We start from the raw sequence: 21,269 nt of genomic DNA on the forward strand, positions 1-21,269 counted from the left end.
CAAGTCCTTTAAAGATCAACTGTGGTGACTTTCACGGTGCATTTCTTTCCCGCTATATTTCAACATTTAACTTTGATCCCTTAGAAGGATCATTATTGAGAGGTGGACTGACCTATTTCATTAATGCAGGTGACATGCAATTGATTAGTATGTTTTGTTAATGGGGGAACAACAAATCGCCACAATATCAGAGAATAGAATCAATGGCCTTAATTGAATATTTAAAAACGGAATATTTGGGCATTTATGGAGAAACTCAAACCTAGACGTTTGGGACAGTGATCTTCTAAAATGGATTGTGGAATTCCATCAAGAAACTAGGATTTGGTGAAATAAACATGTACGTCAAGGTTGTGATCAGGGGTGGGTGGGACTCACAGAGTGAAACCCTGGAATTCCGTGGAGTTACATAAAAAAATCCACAAGATTTTGCGGAGCTCCTTGAGCGGGCGGAAATCAGTATGTTATGTTGGATTTTAGCACCAGGAGCTTGTTCCACGTTGAGAAATTAACCAAAGGGCACCACGCCGTACGACAGAGGATGCTGCAGCTCAAGTAGGTTTTGCTGCTGCTTGAGTAGATTTTGTACTCGAGGGGCAGCTTTTCGTATTAAAGAGTAGCGACTGCCTGCGTTGGGAAAAACTCACTGTGTGCCCTCCTAATGCCTGAAAATCACACTAAGGGGCGCCAATTCTCGTCGCCACCTTACTATTGGCAAACAGTGTGCAAAAAAAACTCCACCATTTGGCGGAGTGCAGAATGTGGGCGGACATTCATGTTACACTAAAGCTCTGAGAATTCTGCTGGCACAGCAGAATTTATCGCCCACCCCTAGTTGTCATCGAATTTTTTTTTTTTTTTTCGTTTAAGCCAAGCCTGCATGGTGCCATGTTCAGTGGTCGTCTTATATTAGTCCATAGGTCCTCTGTTGTGGGAATCAGAAGTGGACTAATCCTTTTCTTTTCATGGAACCCTTGGCTTAACATTCTAGCAAGCGTCTCAAGTGTTCTATTTGGCATCTTAAGCTACCACACCCTCAGTGGTGGGGAAATATATGACAACCTACAAACTGTGCAGTCACCCACCTACTGACATTGCTGTTTCTAGAGACAGTGCAGTTCATGAAATCCTTAAAGGAGCATAATTAACTCTCACTTGTAAAGTGAAAAGTCAACTGCAACCCTGTCTTGCTTTGCTTTTTCACAACTGTATGCAAACTTTGAGGTACAGAGATGCCAGCATTTTGATATATAATGTAATGATGCTATTCTTAATCATTGGTATTTACATTCTTTCAGCGGCGTACGAGAACTTATTTTTGTTTTCCCACCATTTATCTAAGATCTCCCTTTTCCCATATTTTTATTAAACATAAAATTAATCGGAAAATCTGTCTTCGGTTGATCTTCTGGATGTTCAACCATTCGTTTTTTCAGGTATAAATCAATGTTTGGCTAATGGCTATTAGAAATTCAGTCTCCCACATTATTGCTTATAAGGGTTTTGAAGAGGGCTGAAAGTTGCTTAGAAGTGTATATAGGATAGTGATGCCATTTTTAGGTCGAGTTTCGAAGACCATCTATATATACTTTCTTGCGGGCTTAAAGGTACCCACTGCTTTTCATTTGTTTGTTTCAGTGTCCTCTAAAAATCCTTGCTTGCTAGTGGTCAATCCTTCTTCTTTGTCCCTCCTTTTTTACTTCAATTTCCTCTGACAGAGCATGGACCAAGAACTGTATCTTTACACTTTGGTTCTTTATCTCTTTGTTTGGGGGACTAATTTATTATTTATTTCCTGCCCGAGCTCCACTGTGGGTGCGTGTTCAGCGTCAGGCCCATAGCTGCTTGCATTTACTTGCAGCATTTGTCCCTCCCACCTCCTCCCAAAACAAAAAAGACCAGCTTTTGTGCTCTGATGGGAGCTCTACGCCAGGATCTATTTCCCCAGCTCCCAGATGGAATAATCCATCAAATGTCAGTCAGCGTCCAGCAAGCTAATTAGCGTTGCACACTGTAACACCACAGGGAGTTATTTTACTTTCTTTCCATACAGTTTCTGTCTCTTTAACAAGCACTGCCATCAGAGTAAACCTCACAGCAGGCACGAACACAGCCTCGTGCACTTGTAAACAATAGTTGCAGCATGAGCACAGCCCTGCGCTGTGAGAGGCACTTTCACTTCAGCGTGCACTGGTAGAGCAGACACAGCCTCACTATTTTTACTTTCTTACCTTTGTACTCTGCTGTCAGAGTAAACCTTGTGACAGGCACAAACGCAACCTCGCATTCACTTCAATGTGCCCTTGTAAACTATAGTTGCGCCTGTAGAATGAACAGTCCAGCACTGTAGGGGAGAGCATTCACTTCAGCATGCAAGCACTGGTAGAGCAGATACAGCCTCATTAAAGTAAAGGCTTGGGCTCTGCAGAGAGAAGATATACACGTCTCAGTGTCTAGAATGGCACTGTCTCCCTTTGTGTGCTGCGTGAATCCAGGTTGGCTCAGTGGGAGTACAGGGGTGTTGCTGTTAGCATACCTTTGGTTTCACAGCTAAAAGTGTAGAGGAGGTTGTTTGCAAATGCCTCTGTCCTGGTAAACACCTCTTTCCGTTGGCGTTCCTTTAATTGTTGCAGGGGTAGACTGAAGGGCAAACAAAGGCATAGCCCTTGTAGACCAGGTGTACAGAGGAGTGGCCCCTTTAGTCTACATGGACTGTGCCATAATTATTTTTCTTTGAAGTTAATGTTTGCGGGTCTCGAAATGCTTAAGTGACACCCCCCCACCCCTCTTCCATTTAAAGATCATGTTGAGATATACGTTCTCCCATAATAAGATTGTGGGCTGTATGCCCCTCCGGATAAGCTGACTGGCATGTCATGGAGGTTGAGTGGTTATATTGGAATTTTTTCTCCAATCACCCCATTTGTCGGCTGATCTGGAGCTATGATTTCTACTGTAAATTGTGTGTTCGGGGAGAGTCAGGCTTCACCGCTCCGACTTTGAATTGTTGCAGGGCACTGGTCTCCATCTTGTGATGAAACAGGTGATATGGAGGACCACTACATTTCTGGGTGGACCCTTTGGCTGTACTTGTCCCAATACTTAGATGGATCCGGGCACTGTTCCCTCACATTACCTGCCAGTTGATCTGCTCCCAGCAGATAAGGTAATGGAGTCATCGCCCTCTCTTCCCTTAAGTAGATCTGGCACATTGGGTATTGTTGGCAGTCATTACTAGAGCATACAGTGTCAGTCTGTTACTCATACAATAGTTATTGAGGGTGGACAGTGGTTTCTCCCCGTTTTGCAAGTTGGTTGCTTATAACAACGTAGGTGGTTTACGTATTGGGGTATCAATGTCTCCTCAACACATGACATAACTTTAGTCTCTGCAAATCACTAAGTCATTCAGTGGAGCATTCCCTGTCACGCCATTAAAAAATAGTTTTTTTCACCACTGTGTTCCATTTATAAAGTCTTTTGAGAGTGGCACTCTTATTTCTTTCATATGTATTTAGGACTTCTTGCCCTTTATAGTGCTTGATGAGGTGGGGTGTCATTTCTCCTCTCACTTGAATTATCCAAACCTTGCTAGTGTGGTTCCCTCGCTCTCAGACATCATTTCATATATGTCTAGCTGGCTGCCTTACCCCTCTATTGAGAGCCAGTTTGAGCAGGGGTGCCTAATCATTTTGAAACCACCTGGATGGAACGTTTGAAGTAAGCTACATCATTAGAAATTGTTTTAACTGTGTCAGTGATTTTTTTTGCTACTGTATATCAGCTGAGTGTTTTCACTCCTCAACTCCCAAATCAGTGTCAGTTTTATAGCTTACGCTGCTCTACAACATAGTTTAAACACATTGGCAAAGCCAAAAGCTCTGGCTAAACACTTTTGAGGTCCCAATAGTGGGACCTATTGGCTATGCCAATGCTTGTTTGTATTAAGGTCTTGCCAAGGATTAAACAGTGGTGAAATCTGTAGTCACTGCAGCCTTCCTTCTTCTCTGCCCTGCCCAATGGATCAGTTGTTATATTTTGTTTATATCCGTCACTCTTGTAATTGCCATTTTTGTTGGCTTAAGTCTTGGGTTCTAAGCTGACCCTTTTCAAATAACTCCCCCATTACTACCTCAGTCTGACATAGTAGTTTATGAATCACCCATCTTGGCACTTTGAGGTAAAATCAGGTTCAATATAAGGGACAATGGTGAGGGGTAGGGGGAGGTGGTAACTCCTCATCCAACTGTTGTGCTCGATATTGTAGTGTGAAATGAGTGGATTGTAACAGACTGTTCCACTCCTCGTTAGAGGGGGTAAACATAGTAGAACGAGTAGAGGTGTGACACAATGTTCTTGTTCCACTTGTGCACAGAACTTTTGGCTTTGTTGCTTGCGAGAACGGCAATACCTCCTCATTTTCCCATGAACAACATTGTCTTAGAAACCTTATGTCGACCCCCACCCATGTGAAAGCAATCAGTTTCACTCAGATCCCCTTCAGGACTTTTTTAACCAAAGTCAGTTGCAGGGTTTTAGGGAAATATTACAGCAATGGGAGAAAATTCATTTTTATGCATGCTATGCGACCAAACTATGAACTTTTCAGTTTGTCCCAGCTACAGCAGTCCATACACAAAGTCCAGGAATGGGAGGTATATAATCATGGAAGTAGTTCTGGGATATTGGCAACTTAACTGTGAGGTAATCGGGGGAGGGGGGGTTTCGATTGATGAGCGCATGGCACATTCCCAAACAGAGTTTTGCAAAGACCATGACAAAACAAAACAAGAATTGCCAGAAGGCTGGCGGCCAATGCCAGACCTATTGGCTTTGCAAATAGTTGTGTGTTTTTTTTGGGGGGGGTGGGAGGGGGGGGGATATTGTAGGTTGCTAAGTAACAGCAGGGCATGCCCACTTCCTGCAGAGACTCATCCTTAAAATTGTTGTCAACAGTTCTGCTAGAGAACAACTGTATGAGTTGTTTAATTCCTGGACTAGCCATCTTTTCCTTTGAATTGGAAGAAATACAACAACGAATCTGCCATATCCATAGCCCAGTTGAAATATGCATTGTAACTGGGCTATGGATATGGCAGATTCGTTGTTGTATTTCTTCCAATTCAAAGGAAAAGATGGCTAGAGAGGGAAAAAATGCAGTCACTAAAAGTGAACTTAACCAGTGACTTAAGCTATAGGGTGTAGTGGATGGAAGCAAAATGTGAATTACAAAATAGCCCAATGGATGAAGAGAGGTGGCTGAAAAACCCTAATTGTAAGACTATTATACATATTTTAGTAAAATCAAAAGGTATTAGCTAACGCCAGATCTAAAAAAAAAAAAAAAAAAAAAGTCCTAAAAAGGGGCTTTATCCCACCTGTTGATTACCATTCGTTAGCATCATTATCACTCTTCTTTACAGCCTTCCAATTCTGCAGTACGTCCCAGGGATCAGTTCCTGTATCATGTCCGTTTCTTTGTGTGGCGCATGAGCGAAGGAAAATTGATTTCTTTTAATTAGTGTGTCCACTGCTCACGCTCCATTGAGGTACTGTTTTTTCTTTTTTTACCATTTTAAAATGCCACAAGCTCGACCTGAAGGTACTGAAATTCTTTACGTGAGCACCAGTTACCTTACACAAGGTCACATTCATTTTTTTAAGGCACTGGGAGTTTTTGCTATGCTTGTTAAAGTTTAAAATGTGCTTTTTGAAGGGGAGGTTCCAGGAGCTTTGTACACAACAGCAATTGTGCAAGAATGACTCTGTGTGTGCGCATTTGTTTTGTCCTTCTCTCCAATCCACACTACGCCACTCCATGACACCACAACCTACTATACCACACTCCACCTATGGCACTCTACGGTACTTTACTCCACTCTACCCACCTCCACTCTATGCCAATTTACTCTACGACAACAGTCTGCTCCACACCACTCTACACCATGCCAAGCTACGACACTCAATACTCCACTCTATGTCACTTCACTTTACTCTACACCACACTATGGCACTCCACTATACAACACTACTCCACTCTGCACCACTCCACAACACAACTCCACACCTCTACCCACTACACAATGACACTCCACTCTATGCCACTTCATTATACCACACTTTATGCCACTCCACAACACTTTACACCACTATTTCACTCCACTTTATACCACTCCACGACACTGCACTTTACGCCAATCCATGCTACTCTATCACACTCTATGCCATTCCACTCTACGACACTCTGCACCACTCCACAGCACTCTACTCCACTTCATGCCACTCCTTTCCACTTTTAGCTAAGCTGAACAGCAGCCATGCTGGTGTAAAACATTGCGAAAGCACATTGCCAAAGCCAATAGCTGTGACATAGGAGAGACGTATTGACTTTGCCAATGACTTATCCCAGGATTTAAAGTGCTGGTTTACAACAAAAAGCTAAGTCTATATAAGGTTGAGTGTCAAAACACAACTTCACTATTCATCTCTGAGCCACGGATATTAACTGGTAATAAATGCAATGTCAACATAAACAAATCGTTGTCAACAAAATTCAAAACTCCTGTGTGCAGTTTATTGGTACAAGCCAGTGGCAGATCACAGGATTCTTTACAGCAGGCAGAATACAGAAATATCTATAACTCAATGTGGCATATTTTATGGGTGCAGATATATCAGTGCATAATGGCTAAGTAGCACATCTGCAACAGTGTTCATTCTCAGTATGCAGTTGTGAAGGCCAATATATTATTTTTAATATGAGAAAATCTAGAAGGAAAGATTTGGGGTGCTGCATTTGTTTGCAAGATGGTACTTTGAGGATTTTGAAGAAAAAACATTTCCAAAAACAATTTAGAATCTTTTTGAAACTTTGGATATCCTTCTGCTTCCTGAACCGGGTGCAGCATGAGCAACTTGAAAGCGAAAGAACCTCTGGCTTTGTGGAGTTAAAAGAAATACTGACTTGTCTAAAATGTGCAATGGTATTTTTGACTTTTTAACACAGGTATTGGATTTTATTAAAATAGTTACAGTTGAATACCATTTAAGAGCAAGATCACGAGACTGACGCCATCAGAGAAAGTCTCCTAAATAATAAAACCCGAAGAAGGCTGTGTGCCACAGCTCAATGTCACTGTTAACTTTAGAAATATTTATAAGTGGCTACAGTACAAAAGCCTCTAAAAGATGCAGCTGGTTTGTCCAAATTAAACTGCGCTACTAGGCTTATTCTCTATACATCATATTCCCCCCTTTAATATGAAGGATACTGGAAATTCATAGTTTTGTTTGCAAGTTAATTAGTGCTCAGGATTTAATAAGGAAACTGCACTAAATCGTTAATTTAAATCCATCAAGATGGGTCACTACTGCTCACCAAATTCCACATTTGCTTAGCGTACATAGCCACCCTGTAAACCCCAGGTGCCTGAATTTGTGTTGAAGGGTAAAAGAAATTCCTAAATTTTCTGTAGCTAAATCGGAAGGAAAATTCATTAATGGTATTTTTCTACACCGTACTAGGTAAACAGTAGAGTAAATTCCAAAAATGTTTTCCTTCAGCTTTAGCACAAGCTAAAACAGGCCAGATGTATTTGTTTAGGTCCAGAAAATGCATACCCACTACTCACAAGGTTTCTGTGAGCTGACTCAACGATGTTCAAACACTAGTACAGGGAGTACACACGATTCCGTAATGTGTACACTACAAATATAGTTATAATCAAATTCTGGGAAAATAAAACATCCTAGGGAAATAAAAGAGTTAAGACATGGACCCTTCACAAGTCCTTGAAACCTGTTGCTCTAGAATTTATTCAAAGACGTTCTTACCTATGGCAAGTATTCCAGGATGCTGAATAAAGTAATTCACTTCAGACTCTGGGCTTCTAAACACAAGCTTGCACAGAACCTTGAACACTTCTCCTGTACTGGATGTGGCAGGTGCAGCTAGGATAATATCCTAAAAAGGGCAATCTGAAGAAGTGAAGCTGTCATCAGCATTAGCAAGTTGGTCTCCAAAAGTGGTGCATTCCTTGAAGTGTCATGCAGCAATATCCATCAACGGAAGGTAAACCTATAAGAAAAAAAAAAAATCCATGAATGACAATTATACATGGATAGCGAAAAAAAAACGTATCTGGATTTGTCATATGGTAAAGATATGCTGGTACGCCCCGAACACCTTCTTTCACTTTTCTGTGCTTCTACAAATGTATGTTGAAGTCCTTAATGAATTTGACAGTTGCAGGAAAACCCATCTCATGTATGGTAGCAGAGGAAACCGACCACCAAACAAAACAGTGTTTCAAGATAGGCTGATTTCTAGAAAAATAAAGTTGGGACTAACGTACATACAAATGAAATCCACGTTTTTTAATACGTCATGTTCTATGAGGTCTGGCATTGTTTTAGCAATTACAAATATTAAAATGCAACAACCGATGCTTGGGGTTCCTAAATGCTGCACTATGTTCTTCCTAAACATGTCTGCAAGAGAGACTGTAAGAATAGCATTCAAGTAGCTTTTATCACCCCCAAAAGGAAGAAATCTAGAGTACAGGAAGGGGTGATCTGTGGTTATCTTCAGCAAAACGTGCAAAACATCCTGCACGATTTCCTGGTTCCGCTCCTTGTTGGGCATTGTTTTTCTGTTCATCATATTTTCTAGACATGTCCCTTTAGGCCTCCCAATGAACTGGCGGTTAGACGACAGCCAAAGAAACAAGCATTTGCAATGCAATATGTCTCGCATTTGCGAGAGAGCTATTGGTGTTGTAAACGACATGAGATATGCACTTCCCAATATAAATAATGCACTTCATCAATAGACATAGTGAGCTTTTTACAGACCGCAGCCTGTCCTTCCATGCTGCACTATTATCGTTCCTAACAAAAAGAAGGAACTGTAACGTGTGAGCAGTTACTGTAAACACACCAGGCTTCTCTGAGCTGAGGGAGCAGAGAGGCTGTCCGAGGCCTGAAAGCTTTTGGCTTCCACCTCCCGGGCAGTCTGTATACCAGAGCAGAGGGGGGCAGAGAGCAGGTGCCAGTATCTGAAGGAGTGGAGGCTCTCATGGACCTGACCAGCAGAGCACGGTTTCCCAACAGGGCATGGCGCTCCAGCTCTGACTTACCACACACAACCTTCCAGAGCCCTCCAGTGCCCTGGCGCCTGCTGGGGGAGTCTGAGACCAGGCAGGGCTAGACTCTGCTGCCCATTAAATGTGCAACGGGTTACTGAGTAAAGCGGCTCTTCAGGCTAGTGCGTTGGTACCACAGCTTTTCTGATAAATACAACAAGGCACCACACTGAGAAAGATGTGCACCATGTATAAGTATTCTGCGAAACTGTGGCAAAATGCACTAGAAGTAAAATTAACTGCAAAAAAAATCTCTTAAATCACAAGAGCTTATAAAGACGAGCAGGAGACTAACAAAACAGGGAAACATGCACAGCGAACAGAGGAAGTGCGGCAGCCGTGAAGCGGTCACCGCTCTGATCAAAGGAAACAAAACACTCACTTGTGGGAAATGCTCGCTGCAAATTAAAACAAGCATTTGCAATGCAATAGGTTTCACACATTTCGACCAAGTTAATTTTCATCTTTTGGCAACAGTGCCCACGAGCAAAAACAAAAAAAACTCTAAGTTAGCAGAGCAGAATGAAGTAGATATATGAACCCCCAAAAAGATAAGCAATGCCTTGTGTGCCATGTCGTGAGTGGAGGGCAGGAGGAAGGGAGAGAGAGCGAGGGAGAGACTCAGCGATGCAAGGGCATATGGTGTTTTTATTTACTAAAATACGCTTATTTTAGGAGCAGTTTATTTACCAAAACAAGCTTATCAGTAAAATAAGCTTATTTTAGAAGCAGGGTAGAGGACAGCACTGGAATAAAGCCAAAACAAATGTCAGGGACACGGGAGGAGGTGGGAGGAACGGAATGCTGCAAAAAAACATAGGCAGCTACCAGCCTAAAAGGGAGCACCAAAGAAATGTCAAAAATAGTTCCTCACAGCAAAAGTTAAAGAAACCAAAGTGTAAAGATACAGCACTAGGTCACTGCTCTGAAACAGAAAAAGGAGGGAGAAAAAGGCAGAACTGATCAGTAGCGGGCAAGAATTTTTACAGGACAGGGCAACCGACAAATGAAATTGCTTTAACCCACAGTATAATTAAACTAAAAGTATACACAAGGTCGAACACTAATGCTCGACCTAAAAAACTAATCCTGAACTTAAAGGAGAAACGAGGCAACTGTCCTTATTCAGACAGAACCCTTAATGATGTACTCTGCAACCACCTATACCTCTTTCCTGTAACCAGGGTGGGAAAAGGCTAGTCGAGGGCTATTTAATCTTGGTCCTCATTTTCAATGAAATATCTTTCTGTTTTCCCAATGGAATGTCACAGTTCTCCATGTTCCACCTTCAGTAGACAAATACGGACTTTCCGAAGTAGAGATATTACAAACAGGGTGTCAAATATTCCAAGTAGGGTCAACTGCCCTCCCACACTGCCTGCACTGCCTTGCAACTGTTACTTCAGGGGCAAATTCTACTTCACATTAGGCTGCTGCACTACTCAGGCTTCCCTGTTCCCCCAAAACTGACCTCCTGCATCATGGTGCTGACTTTCCAACAACACTTACATAGATTCTAAAGTGATGAAACTAATATTGTAGCTTTGGAAGGATTGGGGTAACTGACAGAGCCAACCACCAGCTGGTACATAAGCAGCTGATCAGAGCTGGTATTGCGGTGGCAGAATTCTTGCAGTGAATAGCAGTTACATACAGAAATTATCATTTTCAATTAAAGCAAGATGTTTTCAGACCCAATTACCTGGATTCACTGACTTCACCCTAAAGGTGCCTACTCCCTCAGTACTATCACAAAGTGTCAATCAGTGGTTCTGGGCACATCCATCCTAAATTCACTAAGCATCTGTCATATCCGTATAAAGGCCTCTTCCAGTGCTGCTGCCATAAGAGAATCACACTAAACACGGGCTCAATCCTTCCTAAAATGTACAAGAACACTGCTAAAGAGTAAAGTAAGGTGGCATCCCCATCCAACTAATTATTTTTTTAAAGCATTAACAAAGCTGATTGAGAAGTTACAGTGCAACTTCACGAACGTTGAGTTAGTGTTTGTGCTACTGGGCAGGGGAAGTGAAAAAATTAGTTAAAGGGTTTCAGGAAAGATGGATGAGTGGGGACATGGATGAATAAATTAATCGACTGGTGAGCGTGCCAACTGATGGACGAATCAATGAGTACACGAATGGATGAATGAATGCATTACAGGATTAATGTGTGAGGGCTGGGATGGATGGATGGATGGTAGGATATGGCTGGATGAGTGAGTCAGCTGATAGTTTCGGTATAGCTACTCGGCAGCATGCAATTGTGAAAGGATTTATTGAGGCAACCCAAGTAGACAGTAAATGAATTTCCCAGTACAGCGCCACACTGAATTTGAAACCTTCTGGATGGTTTAACCCTTTCAGAGTCCGGTGGAGTGGCTGAAAGAGTCTCTTAAGTGAATGCCAGGACTTGTCTGACTTGCCTTGCTAATAATATAATTTGTATTTTTTCACATGCATGACTGATTCTACTTAGCCTTCCAATTAAAGGGTTGGAGAGCAGCCAGTCACATATCTTATTAGTGACCCCATGTCAAGTTGTAAACCCACAGCAATTTCTGGCTTATTATCAAACAATGGTCTAAGCGTTAAAATGTGATAGCCTACACTTACATGACAAAAGTGACCCTTGTGTGGCTAGAGAAAAAAAACCGACAAGCTGTAGGTATCACACATACTATGAGGGAACCAGGGAGTACTGCAATCACCCAGATCATCGTTGCAAGGTGAGTAGGGTATATCCCATGCTAGCATTACAAATGGCAGGCTGTCAGGACTGAGAAACAGTCAATTACGTACAGGCTCACCAGTGAAAGGTCAGTTGCATGAAAGGCTGAATTTTCAAGACAGAGTAAGGCTGGCTGATATTCATGAACTAAAAAAACTAGAACAGCTCAGCACACGCCTGTATCACCTCTGGAAGGCAGGTTGGGCTGGAGCAGGACCATCCATTTCAGTCTTGCAAAGGAAAAGGTGACAGAATATGGCCAGAATCACTCACATCCTTTTCACCCTCATCTCTGTCCAAATGCACCCCCAGTATTGCTGCATCACGACAGAAATTAAGTAGACATAAAAATAAAGAACACACTTATTTGGAAAGCATGGAGATCTATTGGAGCTCCGCGCAATTTTTTGGCAACTTTATTATCAAATCAATCAAAATAACTTCATTCTGCTTATTTCAAAAACCCATAAAAGTATACAAAAAATAAATGGTCAATTAAAAATAATACAAAATTACAGTTTTGTGATCTATTGAGTAGTCCTCAACCAGCATAACATGACCAACACTAAAAATATATTTCTAGTACCAAAAACTCTATTAAAGGTAATCCGGTTTATTCTCTGTATATAAAACATTCATTAAACACTATCAAAAATACATTCATATAAAAATATTACAAGCGTACTACGTCAAATATTAAAATCCCTCCAAAGTGCTTAGACATATAATATACAAATGTTGTCGTCTGTTTCAAATTTGACAGTTCTCAAGAAGACCATGCTAGGTTAAATCTCCCAGCTCAACTGGGGGAAACATAACCGCGTAAAGTGCACATATATAATATATATAATGAGTCATTAAAAGTCTAAGTAGGGAAACTAATAATAAACAAAAAACATAAAATCCGATCATAAGTGAGGCTACACCAATGAATACACTACTAATTGTCCCCCATAGTTCTCCTACTGCAGATAGCATATTTCAAAAAACTACACACTCCAATACAGACATCTGTGTTGCCTAACAGCTGAAGAAACATTTGAGCATCTTTACACATTCAAATAGCTGATTTTCTTAACAAGGGTTTAAGGTAAGACTGAAAAAGTCTCCTATAAAAAAAATAAAAAAAATAACAAAAATCACACAAAAAACCCATAAAATGCAGTAGGGATTGTTCTGCGGCACCATTGCACGGTCAGGGTGGCAACAGAGTACCCCACACATCACTTCCATCATTAAAACAGAGTAGTCACCATACAGTACCTGACGTAAATCTAAAAAGTATTGATCTCTCCCATCTTGATAACTCTAAGTTAAGATACAAGGGCATATCACCAACCGCCAGGGTGAAATAAAAATTGCAGATGCTTGATTTACTAAGAGCATCATGAATCCTCTGTTGGGTGGTGTACTCCTCAAATCTCCGCTTCACCACTGTCTTATCTAATTTGACAGTCACATCAGGGTTGTTAACCAAGTCTGGGAGGCCAATATTGGTCAGGGAATTAGCTATGTACTTTAACCAAGGTATAGTGGGCCCTTTATCCAATTTCAAACAATCCCTAATTATTTCTCTATTAAGGCTATTGCACCAAACTCTAACCCAGTGCAGAAGAGGAGCCCGCTTTATCACATCCGTAATGTATTCCATGTTCAATCAGATAAAACTAGCGCTCGAAGGCAGAAGATTCAATAAACGCCTTCGTATTCTATTTTCTTCCACCTGAATTGCTGTGGAATTTTGTTAGCTCCATACTCCTGCACCATAAATTGCAGTCGGTATACATTGCATTTTGAAGATTTTCGTAAATAGTATGATCGTGGACCTTCCATCTTTTCTTACTAAATTAAATAAAGAACCAGCAGACCTATCCAATTTCCAGTGAGTAATGGATACTCGATTTGACCAGGAATTGTTTGTAGAAAAATCCAATCCCAAATAACAAAAATTCCTAACAGCGCTGAGGGAGTTTTCTCCTATTCTCAGGGACACTACTGATCTTGTTCAATGTCCAATGGTCATGATATGCGATTTACTAAAATTAGTGGGCATGTCTAGGTTATGAATAAAGGTCACAAAAGCGTCAACTGAAATTTGTAAGGTGCGCAGCGTTCTAGCCAGCAGAACTGCGTTGTGGGCGAACAACAGAGCTGGCACAGGGAGATAAGCAATTATCGGTACATCCTGCGCAGAGCTAGAGAGGCATTTAAATTATTAATATAAAGAACAAAAAGAAGAGGTGCTAAGACACACCCCTGCCGGATGCCACTTTCTAAAGAAAAGGTGTCCGATAATTCACCCTGCCGGCCATAATGCACCCTAGCACCTAAGTTTTCATGTAAACCATACAAAAAGTTCACAAGATCAACATCCATCCCTAAGCTGATTAACGTCATCCAGAGTTTACTTCTATTTACCTTTTCAAACGCAATAGACAGATCCGTAAACACCAGGTACATTGGACCACGCTTAGCAACAGTATATTTACCTACAATGAGATGTAAATTTAAAGACTGCTCTACAGTTCCAAGACCTGGTCGAAAGCCATATTGACAGGAAGACAATACTTTGTTCTCAGCAGTCCAACCCTGCAAACGATTAAAAATGACTCTCCCTATTATCTTAACAGAACTGTCAACTAAAGAAATGGGTCTATAACATTTAGGTGATTCCCCTGTCTCCTTTTTAAAAAAATTGGGACAATAGCAGACAGTGACCATGACTCGGGTATCTTATTGCAAAGAGAATTACTGAACATGTTCACAAGTAGGGGTCCCCAGCAACTTGGGTGACATCTAAATAGATCCATAGAGCCATCCGGGCCTGGTGCCTTTCCTCCTCCACTCAAAATAATTGCCGTCTCAACCTCCTGGACTGTTACTTGCAGCGGGCCAGCACATGCAAGAGCCTTCTGCAAGGCAGCCTCTAACTCTTTGTCGGCTACCTGTGAGTAAACATGTTTAAAGTGCATTACCCAATCATAACCTGAAATATTACTGCTTATATGGTTTGTTTGTGGCACATCCCTTTGATGGAGGCTATTGACTTTCTCCCAGAACACTTTACTATTACTTTGAGCAGCAGCCTGTTCCAACATTTCCCAGTCCTTATTAAATAGAAAGTGGTTCCTTTCTTTTATGGTGGCATTATAAAAGCATCTTGCCTCCTGAACTTCTTTTTTAACCCTGGGGAGCTTCACTAACGCTGATGTCGGATGGCTATTAGCAATAGAACACTTTGCATCGAACCAATGAGGACTATTTATTACGGGTTTAAAAGGTTGTGATAACATTCTTGACTACTTCACACAATAGCATATAGCACTGGAACAACTCAGCCCCAGAACCTTCCTCTAACCATCCCCCAAAACAAAATCAAGCGATTATCTCTTATAAGGCTCGTTAGTGTTGCTGTAGGGTCTTTTAAATACCACACTACCCTTAAACCATCCCTCGTATGTTTATTAATGCCATCAGACACTTTTGGGTTAGCGTCCTTATTTAAGGGAAAACAAGCATCTAAGTGGATGGCATTATGATCAATCCATGAAGTTTCAATCACCATCGTTTTATTGCACCATTGAAGACAGTTTTTTGTGGCAAATATATAATAACAGAACCATGACCCCCTCCTCTGTACATTGGCTTACCTCGGTCTGAGCCTTGATAAAAATTAACTACATCCGTCAGATTCTATTGAGCTACTAGATGCCGTAGACAGTCCTCTTGCATCACAGGGCACTACTTCCGTAAGCCTACTCCTTAGCCCATAATCTACATTATCTATGACCATTTTGGCCTTTAATTCACCACAAATTAAAATGCTTGGTTGCTGAGTGATACTCTTCCCATAAAGCTTTAAGCCTGTAATAAAGCGAAATAGCTCCTCAAACAGGTCACTAAGTATTGGAAAAGTTATTATAAAAGTAGTAAACATAAGGTGAACGCTCGCTTATTGTCTCTAATGAGAAAGGCCTGATAAACAGAACTAACTACCTGTATCTATAACTGTAATGGTAGTTCTGATACTAGCCTTTACCCATATAGCAAGACCGCCACTAGCTCTTCCAAAATGAGCAGCAACATGGGGCAAGAACAAGAAAAACCATTCAAAGCCACAGAAGTGGGATCCCAGGTTTCTTGGAATTCAATAAAATCATAACCTTCAATAAAGGAAATCCACTCTGTGTTGGAAATTTTGCTTCAAGCCTGCCACATTCCAGCTTAACAGGGAAAAATTACTATCACTAACCTGACTATTACAGTACTTCTCACTTCCTTTGCCCCTTTTCCTCGATAAGGAATTTAACACAGGCATATGAGTGATAGAAGAGACCCGTTCAAAAGCAAACTCGTCATGACATAAAGACACAATGTAATAAGAAATGGGTCTAGAGGGAACATCCCCGTCCTATTCCCTATCTCTGGCACATTGAGCTACCTTGTGCAGGCCCCTATACGGTCAGTCCACCTTGTTAAGATCTCCCAATAACTCAAAACAGTTTTTACACATAATACTGGAAACACTTAAGGAGGGCTGTACTGGGCAAGTCAAGGAAGGAATCTCGTTAAGATCTACTAATGGGTCAAAACGGTTTTTACTTGTGACGTTGGTCGCACCTAAAGACGGCTGTGCTAAGCAAGTTAAGAGACGAATCTCAAACTTTCGGGGGTTATTTGGTCTGCAGAAATATCCAAGAGGTAAAACTCTAATCTTACCCAAATTGTCAAGGGACTCCAAAGGCTGAGAGAGAATTTTCTTTGCCAAATGCGGATACCTTAAGTTAATAATGCAAATCACCAGGGATACATTTACCAGAGGAACCGATCCAAGCAACAAGTCGAGTTAGCAAGATATTATCATAGTCACGAATGTCAAATTTGAAATAATTAACTAACCAATGACATACTGTTTTGTAATTGAGAGGTAGATTCTGAATGCGAGTTTGGCACAGAAGTAACACCAGCCAAAACGACAGCATATGGACAGCAAGCAGGAGGGAGATTAATCATTGGTAAGTAAGAGGGTGTTACAGCAGCTTGAGAATCTTGTAGTGACATGTCAGGGGCTTTTGAAGACACTTTGGGAGCAGATGGATTACCTATAGAACCTGCAATAAGTGCAGGTCGCTTATCATGCGAACACAAGCCAAGGCACAACCGACTGCTTCCTGCTACGTCTTCCTGTCTGATATTTGCAGGGGGGAAGAACATTCAGTAAAAAACGGTGTCCCAAAGGGCTCTTCACAGAATTGTTAGTTTTATCTACAGGTCCCCCCTCAGTGACAACCTTTGTTGACTCTAGCATAATCCTAACATTTTCTCTAGTGCTACTTCTAATTTCCCCAATCTCTCTCTCAAGGGAGTTAAACACTCATTCATGGAAATAAAAACTTTTGGACAACTATATCCCAATCCGGTAATTGTACCATAAACTGATTGACTGTTTCACTAGGGTCTCCTACAGTTGGCCTTCTTAAAAGAGGTGAGGCTGTAGTTGTAGATCGAATTGGGTGCTCTGCATGAGAATTAAGTACCCTACTGCTGACCATACGGGCATCTGAACTAATTCCAGGGATAGAGGTGCTAATAGCCTGCTCTCCTCTGTTTCTGCGACAGGCGTCCCTATTATATCAATATGGGGAGAATTTTCACAACCCAGAGACAGCCGCCTCCTCTGCCAAATCAATCTCCTCAGAGACAACACTGACTGCTTGCGGCAAAAAGGAATCTATAGTTGTAGAATTGCTCCCTATAGGTTTTTTACTGCAGGCTACCCTCTTCTTGCCCATGACTGCTTTCTAATCTGAAACAGCCCGCTACCAATGGACAAACTTGGTATAGCCCTATTGCACTCCTTATTGTGCATCCCATTTTATTCACTACTCTCTATACTGTATGGGTTAGCATTCTATATCTCTGTTTGAAAACATAAAGGAAAATAAAGAGTGTGGGCCCAGCCCAGTCTTTTCCAGCTGCTGACTGGCACCGGTGGGCCCGCGCTGCAGTGATCTAGCTGCGCTTTAAAGCGCTCATTGGTGGGGTCTGAGTGGGAGCAGCTGGTCCCCAAAATGGCCGCCTCCTGTGGCCAAGAGGAGTCTGGGATTTGTAGTCCTCACAAGTAGCTTAGCGCATCTCGCCCTGCGGTGATATGGCCGCGCTTTATAGCGCTCGTGGGTAGGTTCTGAGTGTGAGCAGCTGGTCCCCAAAATGGCTGCTTCCTGGGGCCAAGAGGAGTCTGGGATATGTAGTCCCCCACAAGTAGCTTAGTGCGTCTCTTGCTGCAGTGATATGGCCGCGCTTTATAGCGCTCGCTGGTGGGCTCTGAGTGAGAGCAGCTGGTCCCCAAAATGCCTGCCTCCTGGGGGCAAGTGGAGTCTGGGATGTGTAGTCCCCCACAAGTAGCTTAGCGCGTCCCCGGCAACTTTATTACTCAAGTAACAATGAAAACTTGAGCGACCCTCAGTGATTGCGACATTGAATGCAGCATTCCACTAAGCAATCAACACTGGCTTAACTTGAATCATTTTGAATAAAATGGATAAGCCCGTAGCACAAATATATATATATATATATATATATATATATATATATATATATATATATATATATATATATATATATATATATAGTTTTAACGAAAACTAGGTTAAGTGGAGACCACAGCGTACAGTATGTTGATTAAGTTTCTAAAAAACTTTACGTCCAGTAAAGCTCTATTGATTTTATAGGCCAAAGTTGCGCGAGGGCACGGATGGGTAAACTGGCTGATGAGTAAGATCATAGTTGAATGAATAGGTCGATGACTGAACAGATGAGTGGGTTCTTGATTAGAAGCAGGCCTGGTTCTAGAAGGTGAGCCAGGCCCACCCAAATATTACCTTTGGCCCTCCAAGTAACAGCAAAAGAGGCCACAGAGAAAGCACTTGTTAAGTACTTCTTCCGTGTCAGCAAATGTGATTTTTTTTCACTTTTGTTTACTTTAATTATCAGTCAGGGGTCAACGAGAAATCTCTTGAATACTTTTTATAGTGCATTGTTTTAACAATAGCTGTTTCACTAGTATACTGATGGGGAGAAAAATACCACCTATAGAGGATTTTCCCTATTTTTCTACTGTCTGAGACAAAACTCTTGGCATGCCCGTGAAAAGACCTTAGCTCATATCTGAGGCAAGCTGCAGTGGGGAGGTGTGTGTTGGGGAACAGGAGATGGGGATTTACCTGCCAATGATGCAGCAGGTGCAGTGGCACCAGAGTCTAGGTTGTAGGCTACCTCCAGAATTGTCAAAAATTGGGCACACTGGCCCACCCAAACACCTTTGGCCCATCCGGATATAAATTCCTGGAAACAGGCCTGAGTAGAAGACTATATAAAAGCTGAACAGCGGCTGGCCACTTCGCCTGCAGGGTGACAGCAGAGTGGACAGCTTCTTATTGTTTTCCATCAGCAGATGAAACCAAGGTGTCTCTTCTGTGGTCACCACAGAAATCCAGGTTAGTTCAGGAACTGCACAGAAGTCACACCTGGGTGACTTCACGAGATTTGGGATGGGGCTATTTAAGAGGGCTCGCAGCTGCTTGTCGCCCTCTTTGCTCCTGCACGTCCACAGTGAAAACAACCCACCCTCCATGCTCGGAGGGCAATAAGTTATTACATAATGTTTCTGTTTTTCAGTGTACAGAGTTACAGAGCGATCCTGAATCGAGAGGTACAATATGCCCTAAAAAATGGAGACTGGGTTGCAAACTTGATGTCCTCGAGCCATAGAGCGGCCCTGAGAAGAAAGCAACGGCAACCTCTTTATTCGCTAAAGGACAGTTGGTATCCTGACATCTGGAGGCTGGTTTTTAAATCGCCCAGTGTCTCATGGATGCAGCAACTCACGATTTACAAGGGGGCCACAGCCCCACTTGAGAACAGCGAGCACCTGGTGCCGATGGACTATGAAAAGTATTCATTCTCGGTTCCCCTGGCTTGGTTTCCAGGATGGGGTATCAGTGATTAGATTTTTAACCCAACGCTGAACATTCAGATCGCCCGTAAGCTAACCCTACATGTGTATCAATAAGGTCAATTAGCTTGCGATAGTTTCTCCCAACCAAAAATCTGTGTGATCTACTTGTGTCCCATGTAGAACCATCAATGATTTGTTTGCACTAATGCACGAGGCTCGGTGTGGAATCGCTAAGGGGTAGGTGCTCGGGAATGGGGTGGAGGGGGGGGTACCTGACAGATTGCGGTGCATTCTGTCTCCAATCAGCATACCGATCATGAGGCTCCCTGCGTTTTTCAACCACCTCTTCCTAACCAGCAAGTAAGCCTACACCGAGGCTCCGACGATACACGTTACAGCTAGCTGCAGTGCGGACGGGAAATAAAGTATAAACTTTGTTCTTTAACTTGTCCGCGGCTCCTCTATCCCTGCTGTGTGGCCTGTAAAAAGTATCACACAGAAAAGCACCTTTTGATACCATCATTGCTGTGTTAAGGAAACTTGCATATCGCTGCTGGGACCCTGCTGTTTTCCATGCCTACAGGCTGACAGTGATTGGCACACCAACACTGGCAATGAACTATCACTATGGCAACTCATGGGTAGTTCACATGGGTGTTGCAGGGCCCCTACTGTTCCCATTAACTTGAGCACGATTTCCGCCTAAGCGCCCCAACTCCGGGCAGACAATGACACATTCTGCCTCTTGGCAACTAAAGGCTGCTGCTGAGGTCCTGCTGGGCCTCGTGCTTTCAGCCTCACACTTACCTGTCACATGCACAGTGCCGTTTCGGAACAAGGACCATTTTTTTTGTCTCCACCAGAAGTCGAAAGCACTCACTACACTATATGTTACTGCCAGCTCACAACCTGCTGTCTAACCTATGATGAAGACCCCAGCCTGACACTGAGAGGTTGACACTGTGCCAAGCCACTGAACCCAGCAGGAGTGGGCAGGTGTCCTCTCTGCTCCTTACAAGGCCACTATAAGGCATTCCTGCTAGGCCCCTGCTCGTAGCAAGAGGGTGACTCTCTGACTCCTTGATATTGATTGAACAGTTATGTGCTCTTCCTACTGTCTGGCACCTTGTCTCAAACAGTGCTTAATTTGTAAATAGAAACGTGCTGGTGCACAAATCACACCTCTTAAACACCAGGCTGCTGCAATTAGATGTGCAAACACAGAATACTGAGGCAGCGTAATACTGAAGCCATCTTGGGCTTCTTCAAACCATTTACAGCCACCCCCTGTTCCTTCAGCTCACTCTTGCAGCTGTGTGCTTTCTCCTATTGTGACGCTTTTTCGTTTGTCCCTCCGTCTTTCCCACGTGTCTTTTGCTCGCAGTAAATGCTTGCGGCAGAAAAATAAGTGCCGGCCCAAAAGAGTGCCGGTGCTC

At 42.4% G+C, this 21,269-nt stretch overlaps 1 protein-coding gene across 6 annotated transcripts in view; it reads right to left on the minus strand.

Moving 5' to 3' along the window:
* The window catches only part of IP6K1 (inositol hexakisphosphate kinase 1), a 186,096-nt gene that overhangs the window by 88,949 nt on the left and 75,878 nt on the right, over window positions 1-21,269 (minus strand). For all 6 annotated transcript variants that reach the window (XM_069206872.1, XM_069206871.1, XM_069206875.1 and 3 more), the window contains one exon: window positions 7,834-8,077. The gene's annotated coding sequence lies outside the window, so the exon portion shown is untranslated. The remainder of the gene's footprint in view (window positions 1-7,833; window positions 8,078-21,269) is intronic.

Source organism: Pleurodeles waltl, chromosome 9 (genome assembly GCF_031143425.1).
Source record: "Pleurodeles waltl isolate 20211129_DDA chromosome 9, aPleWal1.hap1.20221129, whole genome shotgun sequence".
Classification (NCBI taxonomy): domain Eukaryota; kingdom Metazoa; phylum Chordata; class Amphibia; order Caudata; family Salamandridae; genus Pleurodeles; species Pleurodeles waltl.